This window comes from Anabrus simplex, chromosome 3 (genome assembly GCF_040414725.1).
Source record: "Anabrus simplex isolate iqAnaSimp1 chromosome 3, ASM4041472v1, whole genome shotgun sequence".
Classification (NCBI taxonomy): Eukaryota; Metazoa; Arthropoda; class Insecta; order Orthoptera; family Tettigoniidae; genus Anabrus; species Anabrus simplex.
In genome coordinates, this window is record NC_090267.1 from 149,157,044 (window position 1) to 149,182,087 (window position 25,044).

Sequence of the window (25,044 nt, forward strand, 5' to 3'; positions counted from 1 at the left end):
TTTGCTGTTGCTGACTCTTGCTGCTTCTTCTGCTTGTGTTGCCAGTTGGTCTGTAAACACTTGTTTATCTCTCCTCATTTTCTTCTTAACCTCCTTGTTGGCCTCTCTGTATTTTCCATTGCTACTGCTTTCTGGTTTCTTTTTCTACTGGAGTTGATGAGTGCCTTGCACTCTCTTCGCTTTTGGATTGATTCCCAAGTGTCATCCAATATCCATTCTTTCATTCCTGATTCTCTGTAGCCCACTATTTTTTCACATGTATCGTGAAAGAGTTCCTTGACTATGTTCCATTTAGTATTTACCTCTTCATCTGGTTGTTCGGTGAGGGCTTCAAACCTGTTCTTCAAATGTATCTTAAATTCATTTTGCACCTCTAGTTTCCCAAATTTCCTGCAGTTGAAATGTTTCATTCGTACTACTGCTTGTTTTACTTGTACTGCCGCCTTCAATCTAATATCAGCAATCATAAGGTGATGGTCGCTCCCTACATCTGCTCCACGTTTATTCCTCACATCCAGGAGTGAATGTCTCCTTTACTTATTGCCAAGTGATCAATTTGGTTCTCTCTCTGGAGATCCTGCCTGCTGTCATTTCTTGATGGATGCAGTACTTTTGCATCCATCTCTTGGCACAGGCCAGAGTAAAGTGTAGCTTCCACCGAAGTCCCAGTCAACATTCATGGCTGTGACAATATGGAAGTTTCTGGGGTATGGGTAGTGCTGAGTAATGGCATTCAGAGCACGACTAGTGCATCTGAGTGTTATGAAAGGTGCTGCTCATAGGGTCAGTCGTGCTTTAATAGTACTTTCTGACCCAGTGAGGAAAGCAATGGCAAACTACCTCACTCCTCATCGTGCCTAGTACGCCTCATTTTGGTGCTGCCATTGGTTTTTGGGGTTTCCTTATAACCACATAACCTTTGGTGGTGCTATTTGAGGATCCAACCAGCCTCTGGGCTGATGACCTAACAGACTCCGGAGATCTGATGACACCCACAAGATCTTGTGGCAGTTCTTATGTGGAAACAATGATCCACCTATAACCAATCCAAAATTACTGCATAGGTCTATGAATCTTTGGCCATTATTATTTTCTTCTCCTATTCTGTGTTTACCCATGATGATTTCTCTTCCATCCGGGAGATAGTAGGTTCGAATCCCACTATCAGCAGCCCTGAAGATGGTTTTCCGTGGTTTCCCATTTTCACACCAGGCAAATGCTGGGGCTGTACCGTAATTAAGGCCACGGCCGCTTCCTTCCAACTCCTAGGCCTTTCCTATCCCATCGTCGCCATAAGACCTATCTGTGTCGGTGCGACGTAAAGCCCCTAGCAAAAAAAAATCTCTTCCTTCATTTTCACTACCGATTTTTGCATTTAGATCTCCCATCAAATGTCCTTCTTTATCCCTGCCAGTGTTGATGTCAGCCTATCATAAAACTCTTCCTTCTCTTCCTCTTCTGCTACCTCTGTTGGTGCATAACACTGTATTATGGTCACAGGTCTAACTTTGGTTCTTATTCATACAGTAATTATCCTGTGTGATATACGGGTCCATTCCATTATGCTACTTTTTTGCTTTCTATGTGAGTAAGTCACACACTCCACTTGAAAGCCAATCATTTTCTTCTCTTCCAGAGTAAATGAAGATACCACCCTCTTCTGTCCTCACCTCTCCATACCCTGTCCATCTTGTTTCACTCAATCCAAGTATCTCCAGTTTTTACCTTTTCATTTCTGCCATTACTTCTCCCAGTCTGCCAGTTTCATACATAGTTTTCACATTCCAGAATCTGATTCGTGTCCTGTATTTCATTGCAAAAGTCGTCTCCATAAAATCCGGCTAGCATAAATTTCGTCTGGATTCTGTAATGAGTTTAATTCAGGTGTGTGAGTTATTAGCCCACGCCCTAAGTCCAGTGGAGGGGCTGCCTCCTGTCTGCGCTAGACTTTCAAGATTTTTCTGTAGGGATTATCTCCCTTAGCCTTTAAGGATCCCTTTTTACCCCAAGGCATTGGTTTCTTCTTTGTTTATCCCCAAGAGGAAGGGCTGCCTCCTCCGTCAGTTTCGCCGTACCAAAGGACTCCTTCTTCGCCGTTGCTGCCATTGAGGTCTTCACCAGAGCCCCGTTAGCCATCACTTTTCAGGGATCCTGTAGGGCCTTCACAGCTTCCGTAGTGTTTATGGGGCACACACAGTCCCCACTGTACATCACCCCTACAGGCGATCCCCTACTTCATGCCGTTGCCCACCTCCCATGACGTGGACGAGGGGTTGGCCTTGTGGGAGGCTCAGCACAAGTACTGTACATTATTCTCCATTGTATCTCTCTACTTCTTAACTTCAAAACAATGCATTCACTACATATCTTCCTCATAACTTCAAATACCATTATTTCAACACAAGTGTACCTAGTCTTCCTGCGCATACCTAGATAATGAGCAAATTTGGACCTCATTCATGCCCAATGTTGGGTACCAATCGTAACCATTTGGCAAAATTCAAACACTAAATCTAGGTAATAAAATGGATAAATGGTAACTTGCATAAAATATGAAAACGAAATTGATATAAATGACGAAATTGGGTGCCACCTGCTAAAGATTTACAGGAATAATTGACTGTAGAGCGTGCGTTCCAAACCTGGGGGTAATTACCTCTGTGGGCATAAAACAGCTCTTCTGCGGGGGTAATAATGCTGGTAATTTTTGGTATGTAGTTAATAGAATAACAGATCAGCGCTACGTGGCTTGCGCTTTCGATATTGTAGGCTTCACATTTAGTTTTCTTCTGACTCTGAAGTACCAGTCTTATCATAGTCAGTACGGTAAAACTGAATGAAACATAAATGATCGGAAATTATATTCTCTATAACTTTTGTTATGTAGTACTTTTCAATAGGACCAATAACATAGATATTTAAGAATTACATTTTAGGCACCTTCCCCTAAACTACAATTTCTTCCAGGGTGAATAAAATTGTTTATAGCTTAGACTGTAGTTTCTTATTCCCTGAGTCTATATACTGATTTTCATTAAATTCTGTTAACCCACTTTTTCGTGGCTCAGCGTTGATATGGACTTGGCAAAAAAATACAAATTCATGAATATATGTGTTATCATGCCGGTATGGTAAAAATTTATAAGACATAAATGATTGAAAATTTAATTCCATATAACTTTAGTTATGTAGTATTTATCGATAGGACCAGTAATAATGTAAATATTTGAGAATTAAATTTTAGGCATTCCCCTAAAATACCATTTCACTCAACATGAATAACATAATTTATAGCCTAGATTATAGTGGATCATCCCCCGACTTTACATACTGATTTTCATTAAATTCTCTTCAGCCGTTTTCTCGTGATGCATGTACATACATACATACAGAAATGACGGAAATGTAAAAAGTGCATTTCCTTGTTATTGTGGACATGACAAATACATAAATACCATTCTTTTCAACTTCTGAGCAATGTACAGACAATACTCTTTTATATATATACAGTATATAGATAATAAAATATTATATGAACATACAACCTTCAGAATACTTTGAGAACAACAACGTAATTAATGCTTCCCAGTAAATTATACCATTGGTGCTGCTGGTTACCTAACATATCCATGACTGTAGGCATAGTTGTAGGTTGAGTCTTGTCCTTGTCTATAGATTAATTACCAGGATTGGCAATATTTTGTATGCAGATGACATTACTCTCATAACAGCAGATAAAGAATTAGAAAATGTAGTTACTCAAAAGAGAAGAGGTTTCAGAAGTCATTGACATGGTTAAATGGGAATAAATTGGTCTTAAATTGCAACAAAACTGAAAAAAATATTCTTTCATGTAAGCAATTCAACTAGGGAGGACATCAACAAGTCAGTGAAAATGTTAGGATTCCATTTAGACTCAAAACTGAGCTGGAATGTTCATAGGTACACAACAACAACACAAGAAACTGTCCCGAGTGATATTTTTATTGCAAAATCTGAAGAAATGTGTCAGCAAACCTCAAATAATATCTTCTTACTATGCTTTCTTTCATAAACATCTACAGTATCGGAAAATAATCTGGGGGAATTTAACAGGGCTCAAGATGTTTATATGGCAAATGAAAGCAATCGGGGGTATACAGAGAATTTCAGACAAGCAATCATATAGGGCCATGATGATGATGATGATGATGATGATGCTTGTTGTTTTAAGGGGCCTAACATCGAAGGTCATCGGTCCAGGATATATAGGGCCATTAACTAATAACTGGGAATAATGACTCTTCCTTCAGTACTGGTATATCCTTACCAATGTAAAATGGACATCAAAGGAAACCTGATTAATTATCCATTAAGGAAGGAGGTACATCAACATAATACAAAAAGAGGAAATGATATAGACACTCCTCTTTAATAAGCTCCAATTGTAATTAAGAAATATGTTGGTGAAATTCTTTCAAAAGACACTAAAAAGCTGGCTGATGGGAAACAGCATTACAGTATACAGGAATTTGAAGAAAAATTAGTTCACCTCCATAAAAATGGGTAAAGATGTGCAAATATATAAATACTAGCTGAAGTGCTCATCGTTGACAGGATAATTACTTAACCTGTGCATAATTATATTTTTTTGTCCACCCCTCATGTTGTTCCCGAGATTCTGAGGCGTATAAGGCTACCTTCACACGTACCACTTTGCAACCACACAACAGTGGATGGCTGTGAGTGGTCTCAAGCTCTTATCGAAATGCAATATTGCTTTCACACGTACCACACTCTGCTGTGAAGTTCAACCATTGTCACAGTCTGTGGGCAATATCACCCACAAAAACTTTGCTGGCAGTGGTTGTACGCAATTCACATGGGCGACACGCCAACCACACACCAGTGATAGTGCTGCGAATCTCACACACACCTGCTCACTTCAGTTGTTCTCTTCTTTCCCAGCCAGTGAAATTTGCTTGTTATAGCAACCGAATAGAAAAGACAAAAGCTCCTATTTTCTATAATAGGATGAACCCAATAAACTCTTTTTCGATGATGCTGTCTTCATATAAGCAATCAGTTTCATGAATGGGCCCATATTGATGGATATGACTTCCTTCCGTCTTATTAGGTGATTAGGTTGAAAATAAACTAAAGTTTTTGTAAAAAAAAAAAAAAGTAACACGCTGTCTTCGGTGACTTAACAAAAATCTTAGAAATCATTTCAGTACTGTTTACTTACGGGTGTAGAGTGGTTGGAAAGTTTGAGATCGATACGAACTTCAAATAACCATGTACTTTTTGTTAAGAATGGCCGATTTTAACCCCAGCTGAACCACTCAAGAACCACTGTTTTGCAGTGGCAAAGTGGTACCGTATGAAGGCAGCCCAAGTGGGCATGCCTCTCCCTGTCAGCAGCTTGTTGTGACATACTCACCTTCTTGCTCTCTATGGCCCTTTCCAGTTTAATACGTACTGTATTGTTTTGTATCATTCCTGATCTTGATCTGACCTCATCCTTTTGGTATAAAAGAAAGCCAAATATTGGATTTCGGTATTGTAGGCCTTCACATCTAGTTTTCTTTTGATTGTGATATTAGAGCATCTAATGTAAAGGGTTCTTCCCCTTTCCTTACATTACTCTCATGACTTTTTCTCATTTCAATAGTCATCTTTACAATTTTATTTGGTGTAGCTAGCTCTAGTACCCATTGTTGACGAGACGGTCATATAGCATATGCAAAGTTCCTAATATTTTGTAATCATCTTCACAATTTTCCTTGGCGGTATGGACCAATGACCACACGGTTTTACACCTTAAGACAATACTGGAAGAACCCTTGCCATTTAACACATTAAACAATATTTCAACGTTAGCAATGCTTGACGTTGTGTAGACTGAGCAGCAAAAGTGTAAATTCATGAATTCTGGTATCATAGTCGGTGTATAAGACATAAATGATTGAAAATTGTATTCTCTATAACTTTTGTTATAACTTATAACTTTTCAATAGGACCAATAAAGTTAAATTTTAGACGCCTTCGCTTAAACTACCATTTCATCCAGCGTGAATACAATTGTCTATATGTAATTAATATTATATAAATGTATATATATATATATAACTATTGTAACTGACCCAAATTTCTTACTAAAAATTATCAACTATTCTAAAATTAATCTTAAATATAGCCTTAATTCAAAAATTTTTAAATTTCAGGTAATATCAAAATTGTTGCTAATCTTTATCAACTACAGTGCCTTATTCCCTGACTTTACATACCAATTTTAATTCAGTTATGTTCTCTCATTTTCTTGTGATTCAGCGTTGATATGGAATTGGCAAAAAATCAAAATTCATGAAATCTCTGTTATCATTGCCAATAGGGTAAGAAGGTATAAGACATAAATGATTGGAAATTTAATTCTGTATAACTTTAGTTATGTAGTATTTATCAATAGGACCACTTAATAAAATATCACATATATATATATAAAATCTTTATATACAGTCTATAAAGAATTTAGCTAAATTTAATGGTTTCAAGATAGAAATGATTAATTATATAATTAATAAAGTTAAATACAAACTAATGACAAATCATATCCCTGATAAACCTGAAAAGTCCAAACTCACTACTTTTACATACAATAATCTGGTGATCTATCAAATTTCAAACCCACTAAAAAAAACGGGACGTTAAAATTGCTTTCAAGACACAAAACACCAATCAAAATATATTCTTCAACCATAATACTGTCAACTTCAACAACAATCGTTATTCAGGCTCAGGAATTTATAGGCTCACATGCCAACAATGCCTTGTATCATATATAGGACAGACAGGCCTCAGTTTTTATACACGTTACCTGGAACACTTCAACACAATTAAACACAATAAATTCTCGGCTATGAGCACACACATGAAAGAGACCGGACACCAGTACACAACAATAGAGCAAGACCTAACAGTTATTAAGAAGTTAAATAAAGGTAAACTAATGAATGAATATGAAAACATTTGTATTTTCCTAGACCAATATTATAACAAAAATCGGAATCTACGCTATATAATAGACGTCAGAAACCCCCTTTATGAACTAATACCCAAATTATTACAAATATTAAAAATAAAAGAAAATAGCTTTAAAAACATTTTTAAATTACCTTCCTTCACAATTCCTTCAAAATCAACAAATACAACTCTCTCCCTATCTTCCCCCCGCCCATCACAGACAGCAAACAAACATAATGCACTGTCCACCCCTCCTTCCCCTAGGTACCCCTCGCCACACCCTTCATATTGCTACAACACGAGGAGCACAAGCACTGTGGCAGTCAGTAGATCTGGCACAATCAACAAAACAAGTCAGTCACACAAAAGACGAGGAGTTTCGAAAGCGGCCTCCTCATTAAAATCTATTAACATACTTTAAAACTAAAATATAATTTTTCCTTTTGTTGCAGACATTCTACAAACTACATTCTCCAAATTAGAAGCAACAATTTTTCCATCATCCAACATTAAGTTTGAGAGGTCCCCATTATACCAGCATATACAACAAGTGGCAGCAATTCCAACTTCTAACAAAAACGAACAATCACTCACTTTGACAACGTTCATCCATCTCGCCAACAAATGGATCCAAAGATTCATGCCGGAATTGACCCTTCAATAATAATAATAATAATAATAATAATAATAATAATAATAATAATAATATCAAAAACTTTGACTTTCCAGTTTTCATACATTCACAATTAGAGACATACCCTCAATAAAGGGCTCTTATAAATATCACTTAAACATCAATAAGTAGCAAAGTAAACACTGTTAAATGGATTTTTAAGAAGACAATAGTTCTATATCATAATGGTAAACAAAATCTGAAGTTTTTAACAAGATTCTCTACTTGATCACAGTGTGCAACTTATTTAGGTTTTTCATATAAATGTTCAAACATGAATGAAGTTTTAACTAGTGGACAGTGAGACCAAGTATAAGAACCTGGCAAGATTGTCAACTACTTTCAATTGAAAAACTGTTTAATGAGTTTCTAATAATTGCCTGTACTGAGTGCAGCAGTTATCTTAGGAGTTTTTATAATCAAATAAACAAGTTTTAAATAGTCAAATGAGAACACTAAAAATGGACCTTTTAATCACAATCCTTTATAATCTAGGAAGTATACAGGCACTGAACACATAGTCAGGATCCTGATTAGTAATGATTTTGAAGTGTGAGGTATTGGCTGATGATGCCCAATATGTGGGGCAAAACATGCCCCAGTTAGGATGTTAATAGTAAGGTCCTAACGTAAGGAATATTGTATTGAATAGGTGGATTTGTTTTAATAAATATATGCGATATTTTAATATTTACATGAAATTCAATACAGATCAAAAATGAGTTTTGTTACTTGAAAGGACCACTAATAACGCAGATATTTGAGAATTACGTTTTAGGCCTTCCCCTAAGCTATCATTTCTCTCAGCATGAATAAAATTATTTATAGCCTAGATTGTAGAGCCTCATTTACCGATTTTCATTAAATTTCTTTAGCCATTTTCTCGTGATGTGTGTACATACGTACAGACAGAAATGACGGAAAATTAAGAAGTGCATTTCCTTGTTGCTGTGGACACGACCGATACAGAAATACAGCTTATAAACCTCATATTTTGTCCTGTATTGACAAGTATTGGAAGGTGAGAATCTCCTTATAACTTAACCTTAGTTGCGATACAGAAATACCATTCTTCTTATATTCTGAGCAATGTACAGACAAAATCCTTATTTTATATATGTATAGACGTAGGTATATTACTTTTAGGTATAGTATAAAATAGTTAGTACAGTATACAGGGTGGTCGGAAACAATGTGAACAACGTGTGTTGCTCATACTGATAAGCAATTTGAAAAAAATGATGTTGATCTCGCACTGTTGTAATTTTATCAGCTGTTGAAGTTAGCCAATCAGATCGCTTCGCAGGCGACTTCAGATGGGCTTTGCAAGGCGGTGTTGCTAAATCTGAATGTAGCTTATGACCGGCTTAAGAGCACCAATAGAAGACATAAACTGCAAGCACGCTATGATGGCATTGGTTGAAACCCACGGTGTGTTAGTGTCTGATCCTCATTTCTCAGCATGGCTCACAAGCCCAACCAAAAACCAATGGTTAAAACTTGGAAGTTGCAAGAAGTCCAAATAAAGGAAGAATACAAACTAAGGATTCAACAGTCTGCCAAAGGGTGAAGTAACCAACGTTAATGAAGAGTGGAAAGCTTTCAAAGACACCTTTGTGGGAGAAGCCAAAAACCTATGTGGAGTTACAAGTTCCATCAAAAGAAAAAAGGAGACACCATGGTGGAATGAAGGAGTGAAAACAGCGGTGAAAGAAAGAAACCAAATAAAGAAGGCACTGGACAAGGAAAAACAAAAACAGGGACAAGAATGCAATGAACAAGAAATACAAAGACTCCAAGGACTATACAGGAACAAGAAACTTGCTGTAAAGAACATTGTAAGAGAAGAAAAAGAGAAGAAATGGAATGAGTTTTCAGACAATCTGGAAGAGGACAGTAGAGGAAATATGAAATTGCTATACAGAATAGTGAAAAACAAACAAAGGGATCAAGAGACCATAAAAGCAGTAGAATGTGATGATGGAACTCTGGCACAAGAAGAGGGAGAAATTAAACAGGAACTCAAGATCTATTTCAAAATGTTGCTGAATGGAGATACAGAAAACATAACAGCGGATAGAGGAGAGCCAAGTCGAGGAACCACAACTGAACCACCAGTTACATGGCTTGAGGTTGAAAATGCGCTCAAGAGCATGAAGAAAGGAAAAGCAGTGGCATAGAAGAAGTAAGTGCAGAAAAGCTGAAAGCGGCGGGAATTCCAGGAATCCAATGGCTCTACAGACTGCTCAACAAGATATGGGAGGAAAATATTATTCCTGAGGACTGGAAGATGGGTATCATTGTACCTTTGTTCCAAGAAAGGAAACCGACGAAAATGTACTAATTACCGTGGTATCACACTACTGTCTCATGTCCTGAAAATATTGGAAAAAATAATAGAGACCAGAATCAGAGATATTGTTGAACCAATTTTGGAGGAAGAGCAGTATGGTTTCAGACGAGGAAGGTCAACTACAGACCTTATATTTGCAATTAGGATGCTAATAGAAAAATACTGGGAGAAGAACAAGCCTTTATTTCTAATATTTTTGGACATTGAGAAAGCCTATGACAGTGTACCAAGGGAAAGAATTTGGCAATGCATGAAAGAACTTCAAGTGCGAGACAGCCTCATAGACAAAGTGAAAATGTTGTATAGTGGGAATAGAAGTTGTATTCAAGTACTGTAGTACGTCGTTTGTCGGACTGGTTTTAAACAAAGAGAGGAGTGCAGCAGGGCAGCTCATTGTCACCACTTCTATTTATTATTGTGATGGATGTAGAAATGAAATCTATTATAAGGAAAGAACATGGAGATATCAGAGCCTTCACATTTGCAGATGATGTTGCGATCTGGAGTGACTCAGAAGAGGAATTGGAAGAGGTAATGCAAAGCTGGGATGAGGAGTTTAAGAAATATGGTTTAAACATCAGGACGGTGGTGATGAAAGTGTATGGGGAAGGAGCAGAACCAATAGTCATGTTAAATGAAGCCCAACTGGACAGCGTTCCAGTTTTCAAATACTTGAGTAGCGTTCTATCAAATGACAACCTAGCAAAACATGAGGTGAACAATCAAATCAATAAGGCAATACAGTTTTACCACCAAGTAAGACACCTGCTGTGGGATGAGCAAATACCTACGAAAACAAAAATGACATTGTACAAATCCTATTATACACCAGTTCTTACATGCAGTCTCGCAACCACAACACTGACCAATAGAGATAATTCCAAACCTCAGGCAGCTGAAATGAAATTTCTACGCACTATGATCCAGAAAACCAGGAAAGACAAGATTAGGAATGAGAAAATTAGAAGTAACAATAGATGATTCTCTCCTCAATAAGATTGGGATATCAAGACTCAAGTGGTTTGGTCATATGAAGAGGAAGTCAGTTAACAGAACTGCAAGGAAGGAATTTGACAGAAAAGTAGAAGGAGGACGACCCGTGGTAAGACCACGAAGGAAATGGATAGATTTAGTTAAGAACGATGTACTGCTGAGAGGTCATGATTGGGACAAGTTGGTGGAGGAGGAATGGTACAAGGACAGGATGAGATGGAGGAGGCTCATATATCACACCCAGGAAACTGGAGATGGTTTAGGATGATGATGATGATCTCTCTTTTATGGATTGTTGTACTTTTATCTATTACAATTTTTAATTTAATAATAAATTAAATTCTGTTCTAATAATAAGTCCAGTTAGACCTACTGATATTTTCTTCTTACTGAGCTATTGCTTCACTGAGCCATTTTGCTCAACAGGTGGAGAAAAGTAAACTCACAGTATAGAAGGAATAGAAGTTCAGTAAACTATGGCAATGCAGCATGCAAAATAATCATTCCATACCGACTGGCCTTGAAAGCTTGCATTGTTCCATAGCCTTACAACTGTCTGCTTCCCTTGTGATCATAAATTTTTATGTAGTCATCTTGGTATATTCTTTGTTTACTTTTCTTTATCACTTTATCACTTTTCTTTATCACTGGTTGCATTTCCTTTATTTATTTGGAAGCATTTTGGGACCAGTTTTAAGATCTCTATCTAACTCAACAGAGTGAAGATGTTTCACATCTAATGTGCATACAAGTCTCCTGATAAATATTAGAATAGTACCTTATTTGAAGACCTTAGATACATATTCTAAAACTATTTCTTAATTACAAGATATTAGAGAATTTTTTAATTAGAAGTGACTGAGGTGTGAGCAGTGTTAATAATATCATTCTGTCAGAGTTTTGCTGCCTTCTCTTTGTGAAAACTGAAATAGCAGTGAAAGTGTCATTCATTTCAGTGGGCTTGGCCAACTTCTGTGATATAGCACCTTCTCGCTGAGTGAGAAAAGCAGTGGGAAACCATCTCACTCACCATTTCCCTAGTATACTTCTTCAGTTGATACCTTGGTTATCTGAAGCTCAACATCACTTACCTACTGACAAGTTTAGGCCAGTAGTTTGATTAGGAGTATAGTGAGCATGCTTTTTTTTTTTTCTTTCTTTCTTTTGAGATTCTAAAATTTTTCTCATTATTAATGTTTTAGGAATCTATATGTGATGTCTACAGTATTCTCATCCAACACTGTAGTGATGCTCCTGCTGAATCTGGGTATTGTTCCTCTCGTCTCGTTTCTCAGAAGGAGTCTGCACTGTATCATATCAAGTGATGAGAAGGTGAAAGACAACAGTTATATTAAATGTAAGTCATGTCATATTAAAATGGACCATGGTAATTAATGCGTTGGAGAGAGTTGCATAGTACATGGCAATGAGTTTGAAAATCATTAGCTAATCACTGCTTTAGACTGTTAAATCACTCAAAGCCTTGTACGTACCTTTCCACTTTGACGAATTTTGCCATTTATTGTTCAGTCTCCAGGCTTCTTTGTTTTTTTACTGGATCATTTAAGAAGAATGGTTCATGTTTGTGGGTTACTGTAGTCACGTCCTAGTTCGTGAACCATGGGCAACGGCTGAGTGGCCCAGTAAGTGGTTCTGAGAGTGGGGATACCAGTTGCTATGGAATGGGAGTGTGCATCTCGGACATATTCTGAGTCATGGCCCTCCTTGTGCTCAGGCGGCTAGGACTATACAATTCACCGGTGGTCCATAACCCGTTAGAGGAGAGATCCTCACTTGGACTATGTGCAAGTAGGGTAGCATCCTGCTTCATGAATTTACCGAGCTCAGAACATTTTAAGCAAGCCTCGGACCTACGGGAGTAATGGAGTCCCACTCCCATTTGACAGGCGAGGGACTCCTTGGAAACAACTTGGCGAACGAAATGGAATTCGATGGGGAGCTATCAATATTAATGGGGCTTATGGAAGAAAGAAAGTAGAACTGGCTGAGTCAGCAAAGAGGATGCATCTGGATGTGCTAGGAGTAAGTGATATTCGGGTAAGGGGAGATAATGAGGAAGAGATAGGAGATTATAAAGTGTACTTGATGGGTGTTAGAAAGGGAAGGGCAAAGTCTGGGGTAGGGCTCTTTATCAGGAATACCATTGCACGCAACATAGTTTTTGTAAGGCACATAAATGAGCGAATGATGTGGGTAGATTTGTCAGTTGGAGGAATTAGGACAAGAATTGTGTCCGTGTATTCACCATGTGAGGGTGCAGATGAGGATGAAGTTGACAAGTTTTATGAAGCATTGAGTGACTTCGTGGTCAGGGTCAACAGCAAGGATAGAATAGTGCTAATGGGCGATTTCAATGCGAGAGTTGGGAATAGAACTGAAGGATACGAAAGGGTGATTGGTAAATGTGGGGAAGATATGGAAGCTAATGGGAATGGGAAGCGTTTGCTGGACTTCTGTGCTAGTATGGGTTTAGCTGTAACAAATACATTCTTCAAGCATAAGGCTATTCACCGCTACACATGGGAGGCTAGGGGTATCAGATCCATAATCGACTGCATCTTAACCGACTTTGAATTCAGAAAATCTGTTAGGAATGTACAAGTTTTTTGCAGATTTTTTGGTGATACAGACCACTATCTGATCTGTAGTGAACTAAGTATCTCTAGGCCTAAGGTAGAGAAAGTGAAATCTGTCTGCAAACGAATAAGGGTAGAAAATCTCCAGGATGAGGAAATTAGACAGAAGTACATGGACATGATTAGTGAGAAGTTTAGAACAGTAGACAGTAAGCAGGTTCAGGATATAGAAAGTGAATGTGTGGCATACAGGGATGCTGTAGTAGAAACAGCAAGGGAATGCTTAGGAACAACTGTGTGTAAAGATGGGAAAAGGCGAACATCTTGGTGGAATGATGAAGTGAGAGCAGCCTGTAAACTTAAAAAGAAGGCTTATCAGAAATGGCTCCAAACAAGGGCCGAGGCAGACAGGTATTTGTATGTAGATGAAAGAAACAGAGCGAAACAAATAGTTGTTGAATCCAAAAGAAGTCGTGGGAAGATTTTGGTAAAATCCTGGAAAGGCTAGGTCAAGCAGCAGGGAAACCTTTCTTTACAGTAATAAAGAATCTTAGGAAGGGAGGGAAAAAGGAAATGAACAGTGTTTTGAGCAATTCAGGTGAACTCATAATAGATCCCAGGGAATCACTGGAGAGGTGGAGGGAATATTTTGAACATCTTCTCAATGTAAAAGGAAATCATCCTGCTGGTGTTGCAAACAGCCAAGCTCATGGGGAGGAGGAAAATGATGTTGGAGAAATTACGTTTGAAGAAGTGGAAAGGATTGTAAATAAACTCCATTGTCATAAAGAAGCAGGAATAGATGAAATTAGACCTGAAATGGTGAAGTATAGTGGGAAGGCAGGGATGAAATGGCTTCATAGAGTAGTAAAATTAGCATGGAGTGTTGGTAAGGTACCTTCAGATTGGACAAAAGCAGTAATTGCACCTAGCTATAAGCAAGGGAACAGGAAGGATTGCAATAACTATCGAGGTATCTCATTGATTAGTATACCAGACAAAGTGTTCACTGGCATCTTGGAAGGGAGGGTGCGATCAGTCGTTGAGAGGAAGTTGGATGAAAACCAATGTGGTTTCAGACCACAGAGAGGCTGTCAGAATCAGATTTTCAGTATGCGCCAGGTAATTGAAAAATGCTACGAGAGGAATAGGCAGTTGTGTTTATATTTCGTAGATCTAGAGAAAGCATATGACGGGGTACCGAGGGAAAAGATGTTCGCCATACTGGGGGACTATGGAATTAAAGGTAGATTATTAAAATCAATCAAAGGCATTTATGTTGATCGGCAATGGAGTGCTGCATGTTGGTGAGGACAAAAGCAGGCCCTGTGAGTGAAATATAAGCAAGTTCGAGTGAGGGTGTAAAGTTTGGATGACTCGCGCGATGCAGTCAAGCATTCCGGGTGTGAGGAGGTGTTAGCAAGTGGAACAGAGTGGTTTAAGTGGGGTAGGAATCGTAATATTGTATACACGTGGGTCCGGGCAAACTGTGAGGTTAAGCATGACGATCTGCAAATCGACCATCTGAACAAAGATCCTGCCATTGACAAACAATTCACTTATGTGATACCAGTAAATGTCTTTCCGCACATATTACAACTGTGGATCTTCTCTCCAGGGTGAACGTCTACTTGCTAATATTGCAGCTGTGTCTCTCCTTCCCAAAGTGAGCCAGCGCATGCATTATCGGTGATTGTCTGTTAGCACTTATTGCAACTGCAGATTTTCTCCCCTGTGTGAATCAATTTGTGCGGTTGCGCATGTTGGTCCCGTCCCAAACGTAAGAAGGTATTCTCAAGCACTGTACTACGTGAGCAACTGACCAGTGTGGATGTACGGTAAGGCGAGCAATACCGGGCGGCGATAGGCGGCTGGCTGGGCAGGCAGAAGAAGACGTCAAAGCATGCGGCGAATAATGGAGAACTGGGGGGAGATCAGCGAGGTTATCTTGGCAGCAGCAGTGATAACTATGCTATTAATTATAGGGGGAGTGGAGACGAATCCAGGCCCTGACATGAGCTGGGAGGACTGGGAGAGAATCAAGGGGATGATAGGAGACGCTGTTAAAACACACACCGGAGAGGCATTGGTTAATGAATTCAAAAAGGAACAAGCCAGGGGTTTTGAAGATATGAAGACCTGGTTCAAGGATCATTGGGGAGCCACGGAAAAAAGAATAGAGGAGAATGAGAGAGCAACGAGAGTGCTGAAAGAGCAGGTAAAAAATCTGGAAAGGGAACCGACCTTTCTGAAGAATGAGCTCGGCCTCGTCAACCAACAAAGGATGAAGAACTGTATATATATCTATGGGTTACAGGAAGAATGAAATGAAGATAAAGTGAAGCTTATATATAAATTGGTGAACCTCATACAAAATAAGCTGAAACTTAACTTCAGTGAAGTGGATATGGACGATATTGAAAGAGTAGCAAAAGTGAAAGGTAGGAGACCTGTGAAAGTGAAGATGATGTCAACCATAATGGTGGACATAGTGTTAAAAAATGCAAAGAACTTACAAGGTGAAAGGATCTGGATAAACAAAAACTTGGGAAAAGAAGGGATTGAGAATACAAAAATCCTACAGAAACATTTAGGCAGAGCCAGACATCAAGGCCTTAAAGCATTCATTAAGGATCAAAGGCTAGTGGTAACAAATGGTGTATGGTGGCGTGTTTGGACTGTAACAAAACTAAAAAGGATGGAAGAAGAGCTGAAACAGGAAGAGGAACGCTCGAAGCGGCCAAGAGAGAGACAGGAGTAAGCTCAAGAGGAGGGAGGAAATGTGGTAACCATGTCTGAAGCACCGAGGCAAGAAAACAATACAGTGCAAGATAGTGTGAGTGAAAGATCAATTGTGCAGGTTCATGAAGTGTTATCAGATAGTGTTCTGAAAGGAAAAGAGGGTGCCCTGATTTTCGATCAGTGGGGGAATAAGAGGGAGACCTTATGACCAGGGGAAGAAGAGGAGACTGAAAGACTTATGGGGGAAAAGAAATAAAGATGTAGAAGATAAAGAGAAGAAGGATGACAATAAAGCATCGAGGAATGATGGAAGGGAGGTAGAAGCTGAGAGCGAGAGGGTGACGAGAAGTAAGATTAGAGATGGCGGTTTGGAAGGTAGGGAAGAAAAGCTGTAACTAGGCTGGAAAATAGGCTTTATTAATATTGAAGGTGTACTGAGTAAGATAGGTAAAACAAAAGTAAAAAATTTGATAGAAAGCTTTGTAGCGCTTTTAAAAACATGGCTAGAAGTAGGCAGGGAGATAACTTGGGAAGGATTCACGGTAAGGCACAAGTCAAGGAAGAGATTAAGCAGAATGGGCCGCGTGCCAGGAGGAATAGTAGTATTAGTCAAAGAAGAGCTGAACGAATGTATAGAGCATATCGAGAGTGAAATTGAAGGGGTCATGTGGATAAGATTTAATATGGGGAGAGAGGCAGGGAGAGAGAAACATGTGTGCTTGGCTTTTGCCTACTGTCACCCCAGGGAATCCCCATATGCAAATGATAAATTCTTTGAGGAATTATTATTAGAAATTGGTATCATCAGAGGGAGGCATGAGGAGGACGGTATATTATTACTTGGAGACTGGAATGCCAGAATAGGCGAGCGAAGTCCAAGGTATAGTAAAGAAGAAGAATTGATAGTCGGATCAGGAAGAAGTAGTAATGATAAGGTAATCAATAACTATGGTAGAAAACTCTTAGAATTATGTGAAGTCGGGAATTTCTGCATCTTGAATGGCTTTTGGGAGGGGGACAAAGAAGGTAAAATGACCTATATTACTGAACAAGGAGGGAGCATTATTGATTTAGTAATGAGCTCACAGGACTTGCTAGATTACATTAAAAACATAATAGTGGAAGACTGGATTGGATCGCACCACGCTCCGGTATGGGTCAATTTGGTGAGGAGAGAGGAAAATAAAGAAGAAGAGAGAAAAAGCATGACAGAGTGGGGTAGTGGCTATACTAAATATATATGGACAGAGAACTCAAAGAGAAGACTAGATGCATTCATTGATAAAGATATACATCTAATTAGAATTGGCTGGGAAAGGGCGCTGATGGAAAACAACACAGACAGAGCGCTCAATTTATTGCAGTACCCTGTAAAGAGAGTGACTCGTACAGTCGGGCACAGCAAAAGGAAAAAAACGGAAGGGGAGGGGAGGGTTGGTATGACAGGGAATGTGAGGCTCACAGAAAAGCAGCGTTGGGAGCGCTAAAAGAGTATAGAGCAAAAGGAGGGAGCGAAGAGCGTGAAGCATTCTGCATGTTGAGGAAAGTGTATAAAAGCAAAATTGCAGATAAGAAGAAACAATGGTTGAAGGACCAATCAGAGCAAATAAACAAGGAATGCAGAATGAATCGAACGGAAAAAATATGAGAGAGAATAAATATGATCAATAAACGAGGGAAGGGATTGAAGAAAAGAAAAATTGACTATGTAAAATGGGTGACATATTTCGGCGAGCTATTAGGAGGAAGGGACGATTGGGAATATAAGGAAAGAAAACAGACCTTGTGGTCTAATGTGGAAGTAAGTATACATGAACTAGATAGGGATTTTACGATAGAAGAAGTACAGGGGGTGATTGGGAAACTTAAGTTGAAATCAGCAGGGGAGGAGGAATGGTATTAGGAATGAATGTTGGAAACAAATAAGTAAATACGATCCGATGGTAGAAGGAATTGTCAGGGCCCTCTGCATTCTGCTATTATTCCCCTTCCATCCCTCTCGCCAGATATATCCCATACCCAATTCCTCAACATAACTTTTGATTTTTGCTAACCAACTCTCATCATACATTCCTTCCAGTTCATATCTATATACTTCCTGTATCAGAAAACCACTGCCTCCCCGTCTTAGCCTGGACCAATAATTTTCAATTTTCAACGGGGCGAAGGTACCGAAAGAATGGGAGTATGGGATAATATGCCCAATATATAAAAAGAAAGGGAATAGAAATTTACCTAATAACTACGGAGGTATAACTCTTTTAGTTACATTGAGCAAAATTTACACAGGAGTCTTGGCTAATAGATTAAGAGACTGGGTTGAAAATAACGGTATAATCTCAAAATACCAGGGAGGATTTAGAAGGGGGAGACAAACAATAGATAATATCATGATTGTAAAAATGTTAGCCGAGAAATACACGGTACGGGGAAGTGGCAGCATATTTTTGGCAGCGGTCGATTTTGAGAAAGCGTATGATACAGTAAGCAGAAGGGCGCTAATAGAAAAATTAGGGAAGCTGGGAGTTTCTAGAAAAATGATACGGGCGATAGAGGCGCTATATCACTGAGTATATAGTAGCGTTAAACTAGAAGACAATGTAATAAGTAAACCGATAGAGTGTAAGCTGGGACTCAAACAAGGATGTAAACTATCACCCATATTATTTATAGTATTTATTAATGATATACTGGACGAACACAGTGGGGCAAGGTGGGCTGTACCAACGGTAGGTAATATGGAGATCCCAGGCCTGATTTTCGCGGACGATATTTTGCTAATGACGTTGACTAAGGGTGGATTGAAGAAAAGTTTGGATAAATTAGTAGATTCCGCAAATAAATGGTCGCTGAAAATTAACTATAATAAAACGAAGGTGATGATTGTAAGTAAGGGAAGGAGGGTAAGAAAAGCGAAGGAATAGTGGGTGCAGGGGGCAAGAATAGAGGAAGTAGATAGATTAGAATATCTAGGGATGATACTGAATAAAAAAGGAGGGTGGGAAGACCACATCAAGACATGCAAACTTAGAGGGATAGCAGCCCGCGCAGCAATAAAAGTCCTAGTAGCCAAGTACCCAGGAGTAAGCTATAAAACACTCAGGCTAATACTAAAATCTTTGGTCCTGAGCAGAGCTTTATATGGGGTCGAATTGTGGGGATTAGAAAAGAAAAGGGTAGGCCTGAATCAAATAATGCATAAATTCAGAAAGGCTGTTATGGGGCTACTGCAATGTACAGCCAATGTGGGGGCATTAATCTTATGCAGAGAGTTCATCGAGTTACTGTGTTAAAAGAGTACCTATTAAATTATTGGTCCAGGCTAAGACGGGGAGGCAGTGGTTTTCTGATGCAGGAAGTATGTAGATATGAACTGGAAGGAATGTATGATGAGAGTTGGTTAGCAAAAATCAAAAGTTATGTTGAGGAATTGGGTATGGGATATATCTGGCGAGAGGGATGGAAGGGGAATAATAGCAGAATGCAGAGGGCCCTGACAATGAGAATTAAAGACATTCAGATGCAGAAATGTTTGGAAGAATGTAGAGAAAGGCCCTCGCTCAGCTTATTCTATAAGGTGTACCAGATCTCCAACTTAAGTATAAGATTTGGGGATGGAACAGTTAAGGGTGGGTTATTATGGTGGTTGTTGGGGATGCACAGAAACAAAGGATGGATCAGAAGCAAAGAGAACTCTCAGTGTATACTATGCAAGGCCAAGAATTATGATTTACATTTACTTTGTGACTGTACAGGAACAGAGGAACTAAGAGCAAAATTTCTAAATACTAAGCAACTGAAACTGTGTAGACAAAAAGATGAGCAGAAAATTATTATATGGGTAGCGAATCAGTGGAGAAACGACAGCGGCCTGAATAAGTTCTTATGTGCAGTGAAAAAGCAATGTCTGAGAGAAATACAAGGTAGTATATGATGCAAGATCTTGGAATGTAAATAGTGGAGTAGATAGCATAAATAGGTCAGTAGGAGATTTGCACTCAGCATTTTAAATGTTAGAAACGTCAGCTTGTAGTAATAATTTCATTAGACATGCTGACAGGGTAGGATGCAGATGTGGGTGTACATTTAGGCAAGTGCGTTTCTCTCACTATTCACGCATAGTAGGGAATAGTAAGGAATGAGGGGCAAGGGAGAACAGGATATAACCCTAAAAGAATGGGTGGGACAGGCCCACCCGAAATATGTAAAAGAAGGGAGAAATGTGAGAAGTGGGATGTGTTTATAGATCTGTTTATAATTGTTTAGTTTCGTTTGTTTTAATGGTTCTTTCTGTTTCATGTGGTGGCAAACTTAGTAGATTTAGTCTAGGGGTGGTGCTTTGCATGGAGACTGGTATCCCGCCCGTGTGGGGGGCCACCAAGTTAGTTGTTAGATTATAGTGTTGCAGGGTTGGCCCTTACATATGGACTGGTCATCCGCCCATGTAAGAGACCGCTCAGTAGATTTAGTTGGTAGGGAAGAGAGCGGATCCAGCTTTACGTGGCCGGCCACAATGGAATGGTGAGAGAAACACACGGTGTTCTGGTAAGTTGTGGGGGGTCTTCCTTACGGCCTCACGGATAGGGCTGGTCGTGTCATCATCGAGAGGGCGGCTTCTTCTCACCAGGGGTGATGACACGGCCGGGCAGTAGCGGTAGATGTTCTTAATTTTTGTTCTTGTTTTTACTTTAGGATTAGATTATAGGGTTGTAGGGTTGTCCCTTACATGTGGACTGGTCATCCGCCTATGTAAGAGGCCGCTTAGTAGATTTAGTTGGTAAATGAAATGTCGTATGGCTTTTAGTTTACAAAAGAAAATATTTATAAAATCCTCCTATCAATACAAGTCATCTGTTAGATGAAGCAAAGTCTATACATGTTTCAGCCTAATCTCAAGGCCATCTTCAGTAGTAAAACAATGATTACATAATATACAAACAAATTAAAAATCGTAACGATGTGAAGTGACAGTGATCATGATTAGTGAGTTAAAAACACATTGAGGTACAAAGTCCTCTCGTCTAATAGATCTTGCTGACTGTTAAATAAAAACACTATGCTGAGGAGTGTAGTGAGACCGTCAATACTACGAATAAAACGTGTATAACATCTGTAATGAGAAAAAAAGGAATATATGAGTGGATGAAGAACAAGTTAAAATGATGTACAAAAAGAAAACTCATATGACTTACTTGTAACTAAAAGTTGTCGTCTCGAATGGAGATGACCTTGTCGGTCTCAAGTCACATTGACAACTAAGCCTGTGTGTGGCTTACTGTGTATCTGTGTCGATGTGGTTGGGAGGGGTAATGGAGGGGGAGGGGCAGGGAGGGAAGGAAGGACGTTGTGATTCGCGGAAGGAGGGTGTTGATGGAAGGGTGGGTCTTGTTCTAGAATGTCGGTAGTGAAACTCTTTTTTATTAATGAACTGTTCGCAGATGAGCGGGACAAAGGTTTCCAATAAAATATTTTTCTTTTCGTTGATTTCATTTAAGTTATAGACCGGATTGTTATATTGGTCGATATCTATATATATATATTCTCTAGTATATTAAGTAAGGGACCTTTCTGTTCGTAATGCAGGATCTTTAAGTCTTGATCAATTGTTGTGTATTTATGATTTTTTTCTCTACAATGTTTGCTCATGGCTGAGTAGCGATTATACTTTAGGGCATTAAGATGTTCGGAATATCTTACATTGAAACTGCGGCCTGTTTGCCCAATATACGTTGAAAGACATGATTGGCATTTTAATTTGTATATTCCAGAGTTAGAAAATTTTTTGCTGTTGACAGTATGAGAATTAAAAAACATTTTTGTATTGGTGTGAACGGTCTTGAAAGCTACTTTTAACTTGTGCTTTTTAAAGATGTTTGAAATAGGATATATATTATTATTATTAAAGGTAAATGTGGTGAACTTCTCTTTGTGGGAAGATTGTTTTTCTAAGGTGGTCTTGGGTTTATTTCTAAATTTATTGAGAATTTTATTCACGAAAGCTTTACTGAAACCATTACCTTCGGCTATTGCATATATATAGATATCGACCAATATAACAATCCGGTCTATAACTTAAATGAAATCAACGAAAAGAAAAATATTTTATTGGAAACCTTTGTCCCGCTCATCTGCGAACAGTTCATTAATAAAAAAGAGTTTCACTACCGACATTCTAGAACAAGACCCACCCTTCCATCAACACCCTCCTTCCGCGAATCACAACGTCCTTCCTTCCCTCCCTGCCCCTTCCCCTCCATTACCCCTCCCAACCACATCGACACAGATACACAGTAAGCCACACACAGGCTTAGTTGTCAATGTGACTTGAGACCGACAAGGTCATCTCCATTCGAGACGACAACTTTTAGTTACAAGTAAGTCATATGAGTTTTCTTTTTGTACATCATTTTAACTTGTTCTTCATCCACTCATATATTCCTTTTTTTCTCATTACAGATGTTATACACGTTTTATTCGTAGTATTGACGGTCTCACTACACTCCTCAGCATAGTGTTTTTATTTAACAGTCAGCAAGATCTATTAGACGAGAGGACTTTGTACCTCAATGTGTTTTTAACTCACTAATCATGATCACTGTCACTTCACATCGTTACGATTTTTAATTTGTTTGTATATTATGTAATCATTGTTTTACTACTGAAGATGGCCTTGAGATTAGGCTGAAACATGTATAGACTTTGCTTCATCTAACAGATGACTTGTATTGATAGGAGGATTTTATAAATATTTTCTTTTGTAAAGTGATAATCGTCAATACGGAATGAGATTCATAACTTGCAATGGCTTTTAGTGCTGGGATATCCCAGGACGGGTTTGGCTCGCAGGTACAGGTCTTTTGATTTGACTCCCGTAGGCGACCTGCGCGTCGTGATGAGGATGAAATGATGATGAAGACAACACATACACCCAGCTCCCGTGTCATTGGAATTAACCAATTAAGGTTAAAATCCCCGACCCGGCCGGGAATCGAACCCGGGACCATCTGAACCGAAGGCCAGTACGCTGACCGTTCAGCCAACGAGTCGGACATTTAGTTGGTGTGTTTATAGATCTGTTTATAATTGTTTAGTTTTGTTTGTTTTAATGGTTCTTTCTGTTTCATGTAGTGGCAACTTAGTAGATTTAGTCTAGGGGTGGTGCCTTGCATGGAGACTGGTATCCCACTCATGTGGGGGGCCACCAAGTTACTTGTTAGATTATAGGGTTGCATGGTTGGTCCTTACATGTGGACTGGTGATCCGCCCATGTAAGAGACCACTCATTAGATTTAGTTGGTGTGTTTATAGATCTGTTTATAATTGTTTAGTTTCATTTGTTTTAATGGTTCTTTCTGTTTCTTGTAATCTGGCACTGTGAACATTTATCTGGGTAAACAGCCTGTAATATTCAATAAATTACTACTACTACTACTACTACTACTACTACTACTACTACTACTGCATTTATGTTGACAATTGGGCTTCAGTGAGAATTGATGGTAGAACAAGTTCTTGGTTCAGGGTACTTACAGGGGTTAGACAAGGCTGTAATCTTTCACCTTTGCTATTCGTAGTTTACATGGATCATCTGCTGAAAGGTATAAAATGGCAGAGAGGGATTCAGTTAGGTGGAAATGTAGTAAGCAGTTTGACCTATGCTGACAACTTGGTCTTAATGGCAGATTGTGCCGAAGCCTGCAGTCTAATATCTTGGAACTTGAAAATAGGTGCAATGAGTATGGTATGAAAATTAGCCTCTCGAAGACTAAATTGATGTCAGTAGGTAAGAATTCAACAGAATTGAATGTCAGATTGGTGATACAAAGCTAGAACAGGTCGATAATTTCAAGTATTTAGATTGTGTGTTCTCCCAGGATGGTAATATAGTAAGTGAGATTGAATCAAGGTGTAGTAAATCTAATGCAGTGAGCTCGCAGTTGCGATCAGCAGTATTCTGTAAGAAGGAAGTCAGCTCCCAGACGAAACTATCTTTACATCGGTCTGTTTTCAGACCAACTTTGCTTTACGGGAGCGAAAGCTGGGTGGACTCAGGATATCTCATTCATAGGTTAGAAATAACAGACATGAAAGTAGCAAGAATGATTGCTGGTACAAACAGGTGGGAACAATGGCAGGAGGGTACTCGGAATGAGGATATAAAGGATAATTTAGGAATGAACTCGATGTGGATGAAGCTGTACGCATAAACTGGCTTCGGTGGTGGGGTCATATGAGGCGAATGGAGGAGGATAGGTTACCTAGGAGAATAATGGACTCTGTTATGGAGGGTAAGAGAAGTAGAGGGAGACCAAGACGACGATGGTTAGACTCGGTTTCTAACGATTTAAAGATAAGAGGTATAAAACTAAATGAGGCCACAACACTAGTTGCAAATCGAGGATAATGGCGACGTTTAGTAAATTTTCAGAGGCTTGCAGACTGAACGCTGAAAGGCATAACAGTCTATAATGATAATGTATGTATGTAATGTATTTAAGAAGAGTTAAGCTATCTTGATTGATCATGGGTATGTAATCTGATTCCTGACTCCACGTTTGCTATCCATTCCCATCTGAGATGGTCAACATTTTGAAGATAGGGCAAATGATATCAGGTGATGCATTCACCATCATTCGACAAAATTACCAGCTCAACGTTGGATACCGTCTGAAGAACTCTGCTTC

General features: G+C 38.9%; 1 protein-coding gene across 1 annotated transcript in view; it reads left to right on the forward strand.

Annotated features, from left to right (window-relative positions):
• LOC136865884 (uncharacterized) overlaps positions 1–25,044 on the forward strand; it is a 137,759-nt gene that overhangs the window by 35,219 nt on the left and 77,496 nt on the right. Inside the window, exon 2 of the mRNA XM_067142441.2 lies at positions 12,224–12,378. The gene's annotated coding sequence lies outside the window, so the exon portion shown is untranslated. The remainder of the gene's footprint in view (positions 1–12,223; positions 12,379–25,044) is intronic.